We start from the raw sequence: 10,399 nt of genomic DNA on the forward strand, positions 1-10,399 counted from the left end.
CACCTCTCCTTGTCCTAATAGGACTAGGGGAGGGGGGAGGCGCGCGGCCCACCTTGGGCTGCCCCTTTCTCCTTTCCACTAAAGCCCACTAAGGCCCATATAGCTCCCGGGGGGTTCCGGTAACCTCCCGGTACTCCGGTAAAATCTCGATTTCACCCGGAACACTTCCGATATCCAAACATAGGCTTCCAATATATCAATCTTTATGTCTCGACCATTTCGAGACTCCTCGTCATGTCCGTGATCACATCCGGGACTCCGAACTAACTTCGGTACATCAAAATGCATAAACTCATAATAACTGTCATCGTAACGTTAAGCGTGCGGACCCTACGGTTCGAGAACAATGCAGACATGACTGAGACACATCTCCGGTCAATAACCAATAGCGGGACCTGGATGCCCATATTGGCTCCTACATATTCTACGAAGATCTTTATCGGTCAGACCGCATAACAACATACGTTGTTCCCTTTGTCATCGGTATGTTACTTGCCCGAGATTCGATCGTCGGTATCCAATACCTAGTTCAATCTCGTTACGGCAAGTCTCTTTACTCGTTCCGTAATACATCATCTCGCAACTAACTCATTAGTTGCAATGCTTGCAAGGCTTCAGTGATGTGCATTACCGAGAGGGCCCAGAGATACCTCTCCGACAATCGGAGTGACAAATCCTAATCTCGAAATACGCCAACCCAACATGTACCTTTGGAGACACCTGTAGAGCTCCTTTATAATCACCCAGTTACGTTGTGACGTTTGGTAGCACACAAAGTGTTCCTCGGCAAACGGGAGTTGCATAATCTCATAGTCATAGGAACATGTATAAGTCATGAAGAAAGCAATAGCAACATACTAAACGATCGGGTGCTAAGCTAATGGAATGGGTCATGTCAATCAGATCATTCAACTAATGATGTGACCTCGTTAATCAAATAACAACTCTTTGTTCATGGTTAGGAAACATAACCATCTTTGATTAACGAGCTAGTCAAGTAGAGGCATACTAGTGACACTGTTTGTCTATGTATTCACACATGTATTATGTTTCCGGTTAATACAATTCTAGCATGAATAATAAACATTTATCATGATATAAGGAAATAAATAATAACTTTATTATTGCCTCTAGGGCATATTTCCTTCAGTCTCCCACTTGCACTAGAGTCAATAATCTAGATTACACAGTAATGATTCTAACACCCATGGAGCCTTGGTGCTGATCATGTTTTGCTCGTGGAAGAGGCTTAGTCAACGGGTCTGCAACATTCAGATCCGTATGTATCTTGCAAATCTCTATGTCTCCCACCTGGACTAGATCCCGGATGGAATTGAAGCGTCTCTTGATGTGCTTGGTTCTCTTGTGAAATCTGGATTCCTTTGCCAAGGCAATTGCACCAGTATTGTCACAAAAGATTTTCATTGGACCCGATGCACTAGGTATGACACCTAGATCGGATATGAACTCCTTCATCCAGACTCCTTCGTTCGCTGCTTCCGAAGCAGCTATGTACTCCGCTTCACATGTAGATCCCGCTACGACGCTTTGTTTAGAACTGCACCAACTGACAGCTCCACCGTTTAATGTAAACACGTATTCGGTTTGCGATTTAGAATCGTCCGGATCAGTGTCAAAGCTTGCATCAACGTAACCTTTTACGATGAGCTCTTTGTCACCTCCATATACGAGAAACATATCCTTAGTCCTTTTCAGGTATTTCAGGATGTTCTTGACCGCTGTCCAGTGATCCACTCCTGGATTACTTTGGTACCTCCCTGCTAAACTTATAGCAAGGCACACATCAGGTCTGGTACACAGCATTGCATACATGATAGAGCCTATGGCTGAAGCATAGGGAACATCTTTCATTTTCTCTCTATCTTCTGCAGTGGTCGGGCATTGAGTCTTACTCAACTTCACACCTTGTAACACAGGCAAGAACCCTTTCTTTGCTTGATCCATTTTGAACTTCTTCAAAACTTTGTCAAGGTATGTGCTTTGTGAAAGTCCAATTAAGCGTCTTGATCTATCTCTATAGATCTTAATGCCTAATATGTAAGCAGCTTCACCGAGGTCTTTCATTGAAAAACTCTTATTCAAGTATCCCTTTATGCTATCCAGAAATTCTATATCATTTCCAATTAGTAATATGTCATCCACATATAATATCAGAAATGCTACAGAGCTCCCACTCACTTTCTTGTAAATACAGGCTTCTCCAGAAGTCTGTATAAAACCAAATGCTTTGATCACACTATCAAAGCGTTTATTCCAACTCCGAGAGGCTTGCACCAGTCCATAAATGGATCGCTGGAGCTTGCACACTTTGTTAGCTCCCTTTGGATCGACAAAACCTTCTGGTTGCATCATATACAACTCTTCTTCCAGAAATCCATTCAGGAATGCAGTTTTGACATCCATCTGCCAAATTTCATAATCATAAAATGCGGCAATTGCTAACATGATTCGGACAGACTTAAGCATCGCTACGGGTGAGAAGGTCTCATCATAGTCAATCCCTTGAACTTGCCGAAAACCTTTTGCGACAAGTCGAGCTTTGTAGACAGTAATATTACCGTCAGCGTCAGTCTTCTTCTTGAAGATCCATTTATTCTCAATTGCTTGCCGATCAGCGGGCAAGTCAACCAAAGTCCATACTTTGTTCTCATACATGGATCCCATCTCAGATTTCATGGCTTCAAGCCTTTGCGGAATCTGGGCTCACCATCGCTTCTTCATAGTTCGTAGGTTCATCATGATCTAGTAGCATGACTTCCAGAACTGGATTACCGTACCACTCTGGCGTGGATCTCTCTGGTTGATCTACGAGGTTCAGTAGTATCTTGTTCTGAAGTTTCATGATCATTATCATTAACTTCCTCACTTATTGGTGTAGGTGTCGCAGAAACAGTTTTCTGTGATGTACTACTTTCCAACAAGGGAGCAGGTACAGTTACCTCGTCAAGTTCTACTTTCCTCCCACTCACTTCTTTCGAGAGAAACTCCTTCTCCAGAAAGTTTCCGAATTTAGCAACAAAAGTCTTGCCTTCGGATCTGTGATAGAAGGTGTATCCAATAGTTTCCTTTGGATATCCTATGAAGACACATTTCTCCGATTTGGGTTCGAGCTTATCAGGTTGAAGCTTTTTCACATAAGCATCGCAGCCCCAAACTTTCAGAAATGACAACTTTGGTTTCTTGCCAAACCACAGTTCATAAGGCGTCCTCTCAACGGATTTCGATGTTGCCCTATTTAACGTGAATGCAGCCATCTCAAAAGCATAACCCCAAAATGATAGCGGTAAATCAGTAAGAGACATCATAGATCGCACCATATCTAGTAAAGTACGATTACGACATTCGGACACACCATTACGCTGTGGTGTTCCGGGTGGCGTGAGTTGCGAAACTATTCCGCATTGTTTCAAATGTAGACCAAACTCATAACTCAAATATTCTCCTCCACGATCAGATCGTAGAAACTTTATTTTCTTGTTACGATGATTTTCAATTTCACTCTAAAATTCTTTGAATTTTTCAAATGTTTCAGACTTATGTTTCATTAAGTAGATATACCCGTATCTGCTTAAATCATCTGTGAAGGTGAGAAAATAACGATATCCGCCACGAGCTTCAATATTCATCGGACCACATACATCTGTATGTATGATTTCCAACAAATCTGTTGCTCTCTCCATAGTACCGGAGAACGGTGTTTTAGTCATCTTGCCCATGAGGCACGGTTCGCAAGTACCAAGCGATTCATAATCAAGTGGTTCCAAAAGCCCATCAGTATGGAGTTTCTTCATGCGCTTTACACCGATATGACCTAAACGGCAGTGCCACAAATAAGTTGCACTATCATTATCAACTCTGCATCTTTTGGCTTCAACATTATGAATATGTGTATACTACTATCGAGATTCAATAAGAATAGACCACTCTTCAAGGGTGCATGACCATAAAAGATATTACTCATATAAATAGAACAACCATTATTCTCTGATTTAAATGAATAACCGTCTCGCATCAAACAAGATCCAGATATAATGTTCATGCTAACGCTGGCACCAAATAACAATTATTTAGGTCTAATTAATCCCGAAGGTAGATGTGGAGGTAGCGTGCCGACTGCGATCACATCGACTTTGGAACCGTTTCCCACGCGCATCGTCACCTCGTCCTTAGCCAATCTTCGCTTAATCCGTAGTCCCTGTTTCGAGTTGCAAATATCAACAGAACCAGTATCAAATACCCAGGTGCTACAGCGAGCATTAGAAAGGTACACATTAAAATAACATGTATATCACATATACCTTTGTTCACCTTGCCATCCTTCTTATCCGCCAAATACTTGGGGCAGTTCCGCTTCCAGTGATCAGTCTGCTTGCAGTAGAAGCACTCAGTTTTAGGCTTAGGTCCAGGTTTGGGTTTCTTCTCTTGAGTAGCAACTTGCTTGCCGTTCTTTTTTGAAGTTCCCCTTCTTCTTCCCTTTGCCCTTTTTCTTGAAACTAGTGGTCTTGTTGACCATCAACACTTGATGCTCCTTCTTGATTTCTACCTCCGCAGCTTTCACCATTGCGAAGAGCTCGAGAATTGTCTTATTCATCCCTTGCATATTATAGTTATCACGAAGCTCTTGTAGCTTGGTGGCAGTGATTGGAGAATTCTGTCAATGACGCAATCATCTGAAAGATTAACTCCCATCTGAATCAAGTGATTATTATACCCAGACATTTTGAGTATATGCTCACTGACAGAACTGTTCTCCTCCATCTTGCAGCTATAGAACTTATTGGAGACTTCATATCTCTCAATCCGGGCATTTGCTTGAAATATTAACTTCAACTCCTGGAACATCTCATATGCTCCATGACGTTCAAAACGTCGTTGAAGTCCCGATTCTAAGCCGTAAAGCATGGCACACTGAACTATCGAGTAGTCATCAGCTTTGCTCTGCCAGACGTTCATAACATCTGGTGTTGCTCCAGCAGCAGGCCTGGCACCCAGCGGTGCTTCCAGGACGTAATTCTTCTGTGCAGCAATGAGGATAATCCTCAAGTTACGGACCCAGTCCGTGTAATTGCTACCATCATCTTTCAACTTTGCTTTCTCAAGGAACGCATTAAAATTCAACGGAACAACAGCACGAGCCATCTATCTACAATCAACATAAACAAGCAAGATACTATCAGGTACTAAGTTCATGATAAATTTAAGTTCAATTAATCATATTACTTAAGAACTCCCACTTAGATAGACATCCCTCTAATCCTCTAAGTGATCACGTGATCCAAATCAACTAAACCATGTCCGATCATCACGTGAGATGGAGTAGTTTCATTGGTGAACATCACTATGTTGATCATATCTACCTATATGATTCACGCTCGACCTTTCGGTCTCCGTGTTCCGAGGCCATATCTGTATATGCTTGGCTCGTCAAGTATAACCTGAGTATTCCGCTGGTGTGCAACTGTTTTGCACCCGTTGTATTTGAACGTAGAGCCTATCACACCCGATCATCACGTGGTGTCTCAGCACGAAGAACTTTCAACGGTGCATACTCAGGGAGAACACTTCTTGATAATTAGTGAGAGATCATCTTATAATGCTACCGTCAATCAAAGCAAGATAAGATGCATAAAAGATAAACATCACATGCAATCAATATAAGTGATATGATATGGCCATCATCATCTTGTGCTTGTGATCTCCATCCTCGAAGCACCGTCGTGATCACCATCGTCACCGGCGCGACACCTTGATCACCATCGTAGCATCGTTGTCGTCTCACCAATCTTATGCTTCCACGACTATCGCTACCGCTTAGTGATAAAGTAAAGCATTACAGCGCGATTGCATTGCATACAATAAAGCGACAACCATATGGCTCCTGCCAGTTGCCGATAACTCGGTTACAAAACATGATCATCTCATACAATAAAATTTAGCATCATGTCTTGACCATATCACATCACAACATGCCCTGCAAAAACAAGTTAGACGTCCTCTACTTTGTTGTTGCAAGTTTTACGTGGCTGCTACGGGCTTAAGCAAGAACCAATCTCACCTACGCATCAAAACCACAACGATAGTTTGTCAAGTTGATGCCGTTTTAACCTTCGCAAGGACCGGGCGTAGCCACACTCGGTTCAACTAAAGTTGGAGAGACTGTCGCCCGCAAGCCACCTATGTGCAAAGCACGTCGGGAGAACCGGTCTCGCGTAAGCGTACGCGTAATGTCGGTCCGGGTCGTCTCGTCCAACAATACCGCCGAACCAAAGTATGACATGCTGGTAGGCAGTATGACTTATATCGCCCACAACTCACTTGTGTTCTACTCGTGCATATAACATCAAACCATAAAACCTAGGCTCGGATGCCACTGTTGGAGTTTCAGTAATTTCAAAAAATTTCCTACGCACACGCAAGATCATGGTGATGCATAGCAACGAGAGGGGAGAGTGTTGTCTACGTACCCACGCAGACCGACTGCGGAAGCGTTGACGCAACATAGAGGAAGTAGTCGTACGTCTTCCCGATCCGACCGATCCAAGCACCGTTACTCCGGCACCTCCGAGTTCTTAGCACACGTATAGCTCGATAACGATCCCCGGGCTCCGATCCAGCAAAGCGTCGGGGAGGAGTTCCGTCAGCATGACGGTGGCTGACGATCTTGATGTTCTACCGTCGCAGGGCTTTGCCTAAGCACTGCTACAATATAATCGAGGTGGAATATGGTGGCAGGGGGCACCGCACACGGCTAAGGAACGATCTCAATGATCAACTTGTGTGTCTAGAGGTGCCCCCTGCCCCGTATATAAAGGAGCCAAGGGGGAGGGGGCGGCCGGCCAGGAGGAGGGCGCAGGAGGAGTCCTACTCCTACCGGGAGTAGGACTCCCCCCCAATCCTAGTTGGAATAGGATTCCCCGAGGGGGAAAGAGAGAGAGGGGGCCGGCCACCTCTCCTTGTCCTAATAGGACTAGGGGAGGGGGGAGGCGCGCGGCCCACCTTGGGCTGCCCCTTTCTCCTTTCCACTAAAGCCCACTAAGGCCCATATAGCTCCCGGGGGGTTCCGGTAACCTCCCGGTACTCCGGTAAAATCTCGATTTCACCCGGAACACTTCCGATATCCAAACATAGGCTTCCAATATATCAATCTTTATGTCTCGACCATTTCGAGACTCCTCGTCATGTCCGTGATCACATCCGGGACTCCGAACTAACTTCGGTACATCAAAATGCATAAACTCATAATAACTGTCATCGTAACGTTAAGCGTGCGGACCCTACGGTTCGAGAACAATGCAGACATGACTGAGACACATCTCCAGGTCAATAACCAATAGCGGGACCTGGATGCCCATATTGGCTCCTACATATTCTACGAAGATCTTTATCGGTCAGACCGCATAACAACATACGTTGTTCCCTTTGTCATCGGTATCCAATACCTAGTTCAATCTCGTTACCGGCAAGTCTCTTTACTCGTTCCGTAATACATCATCTCACAACTAACATATTAGTTGTAATGCTTGCAAGGCTTATGTGATGTGCATACCGAGAGGGCCCAGAGATACCTCTCCGACAATCGGAGTGACAAATCCTAATCTCGAAATACGCCAACCCAACATGTACCTTTGGAGACACCTGTAATGCTCCTTTATAATCACCCAGTTACGTTGTGACGTTTGGTAGCACCAAAGTGTTCCTCCGGCAAACGGGAGTTGCATAATCTCATAGTGATAGGAACATGTATAAGTCATGAAGAAAGCAATAGCAACATACTAAACGATCGGGTGCTAAGCTAATGGAATGGGTCATGTCAATCAGATCATTCAACTAATGATGTGACCTCGTTAATCAAATAACAACTCTTTGTTCATGGTTAGGAAACATAACCATCTTTGATTAACGAGCTAGTCAAGTAGAGGCATACTAGTGACACTGTTTGTCTATGTATTCACACATGTATTATGTTTCCGGTTAATACAATTCTAGCATGAATAATAAACATTTATCATGATATAAGGAAATAAATAATAACTTTATAGCCTCTAGCATATTTCCTTCATACACTTGATTCAATTGGGAGTTAATCAGAATGCATTGACAGATTCTTCCAATCACTTCCACCTAGCTACAAGAGCTTCATGATGAACTATAATATGCAAGGGATGGATAAGACAATTCCCGAGCTCTTCGCAATGCTAAAAGCTACGGAGGTAGAAATCAAGAAGGAGCATCAAGTGTTGATGGTCAACAAGACCACTAGTTTCAAGAAAAAGGGCAAGGGGAAGAAGAAGGGGAACTTAAAGAAGAACAGCAAGCAAGTTGCTGCTCAGGAGAAGAAACCCAAGTCTGGACCTAAGCCTGAAACTGAGTGCTTCTACTCCAAGCAGACTGGTCACTGGAAGCGGAACTGCCCCAAATATTTGGCGGATAAGAAGGATGGCAAGGTGAACAAAGGTATATGTGATATACATGTTATTGATGTGTACCTTACTAGAGCTCGCAGTGCACCTGGGTATTTGATGCTGGTTCTGTTGCTAATATTTGCAACTCGAAACAGGGACTACGGATTAAGCGAATACTGGCGAAGGACGAGGTGACGATGCGCGTGGGAAATGGTTCCAAAGTCGATGTGATCGCGGTCGGCACGCTACCTCTACATCTACCTTCGGGATTAGTATTAGACCTAATTTGTTATTTGGTGCCAGCGTTAAAGCATGAACATTATATCTGGATCTTTGTTTGATGCGAGACGGTTATTCATTTAAATCAGAGAATAATGGTTGTTCTATTTATATGAGTAATATCTTTTATGGTCATGCACCCTTGAAGAGTGGTCTATTTTTGATGAATCTCGATAGTAGTGATACACATATTCATAATGTTAGCCAAAAGATGCAGAGTTGATAATGATAGTGCAACTTATTTGTGGCACTGCCGTTTAGGTCATATCGGTGTAAAGCGCATGAAGAAACTCCATACTGATGGACTTTTGGAATCACTTGATTATGAATCACTTGGTACTTGCGAACCGTGCCTCATGGGCAAGATGACCAAACGCCGTTCTCCGGTACTATGAGAGAGAAACAGATTTGTGAAATCATACATACAGATGTATGTGGTCCGATGAATGTTGAGGCTCGTGGCGGATATCGTTATTTTCTCACCTTCACAGATGACTTAAGCAGATATGGGTATATCTACTTAATGAAACATAAGTCTGAAACATTTGAAAAGTTCAAAGAATTTCAGAGTGAAGTTGAAAATCATCGTAACAAGAAAATAAAGTTTCTACGATCTGATCGTGGAGGAGAATATTTGAGTTACGAGTTTGGTGTACATTTGAACAATGCGGAATAGTTTCGCAACTCACGCCACCCGGAACACCACAGCGTAATGGTGTGTCCGAACGTCGTAATCGTACTTTACTAGATATGGTGCGATCTATGATGTCTCTTACTGATTTACCGCTATCGTTTTGGGGTTATGCTTTAGAGACGGCCGCATTCACGTTAAATAGGGCACCATCAAAATCCGTTGAGACGACGCCTTATGAACTATGGTTTGGCAAGAAACCAAAGTTGTCGTTTCTTAAAGTTTGGGGCTGCGATGCTTATGTGAAAAAGCTTCAACCTGATAAACTCGAACCAATCGGAGAAATGTTCTTCATAGATATCCAAAGGAAACTATTGGATACACCTTCTATCACAGATCCGAAGGCAAGACTTTTGTTGCTAAATTCGAAACTTTTCTAGAGAAGGAGTTTCTCTCGAAAGAGTGAGTGGGAGAAAGATAGAACTTGATGAGGTAACTGTACCTGCTCCCTTATTGGAAAGTAGTACATCACAGAAAAGGTTTCTGTACACCTACACCAATTAGTGAGGAGCTAATGATGATGATCATGAAACTTCAGAACAAGTACTACTGAACCTCGTAGATCAACCAGAGTAAGATCCGCGCCAGAGTGGTACGGTAATCCTGTTCTGCAAGTCATGCTACTAGATCATGATGAACCTACGAACCTGAAGAAGAAGATGGTGAGCCCAAATTCCGCAAAATGGCTTGAAGCATGAAATCTGAATGGATCCATGTATGAGAACAAAGTATGGACTTTGGTTGACTTGCCCAATGATCGGCAAGCAATTGAGATAAATGGATCTTCAAGAAGAAGACTGACGCTGACGGTAATATTACTGTCTACAAAGCTCGACTTGTCGCAAAAGGTTTTCGGCAAGTTCAAGGGATTGACTACGATGAGACCTTCTCACCCGTAGCGATGCTTAAGTCTGTCCGAATCATGTTAGCAATTGCCGCATTTTATGATTATGAAATTTGGCAGATGGATGTCAAAACTGCATCCTGATGGATTTCATCTCTCTCT

This window comes from Triticum urartu, chromosome 7 (genome assembly GCF_003073215.2).
Source record: "Triticum urartu cultivar G1812 chromosome 7, Tu2.1, whole genome shotgun sequence".
In the NCBI taxonomy this organism is placed as follows: domain Eukaryota; kingdom Viridiplantae; phylum Streptophyta; class Magnoliopsida; order Poales; family Poaceae; genus Triticum; species Triticum urartu.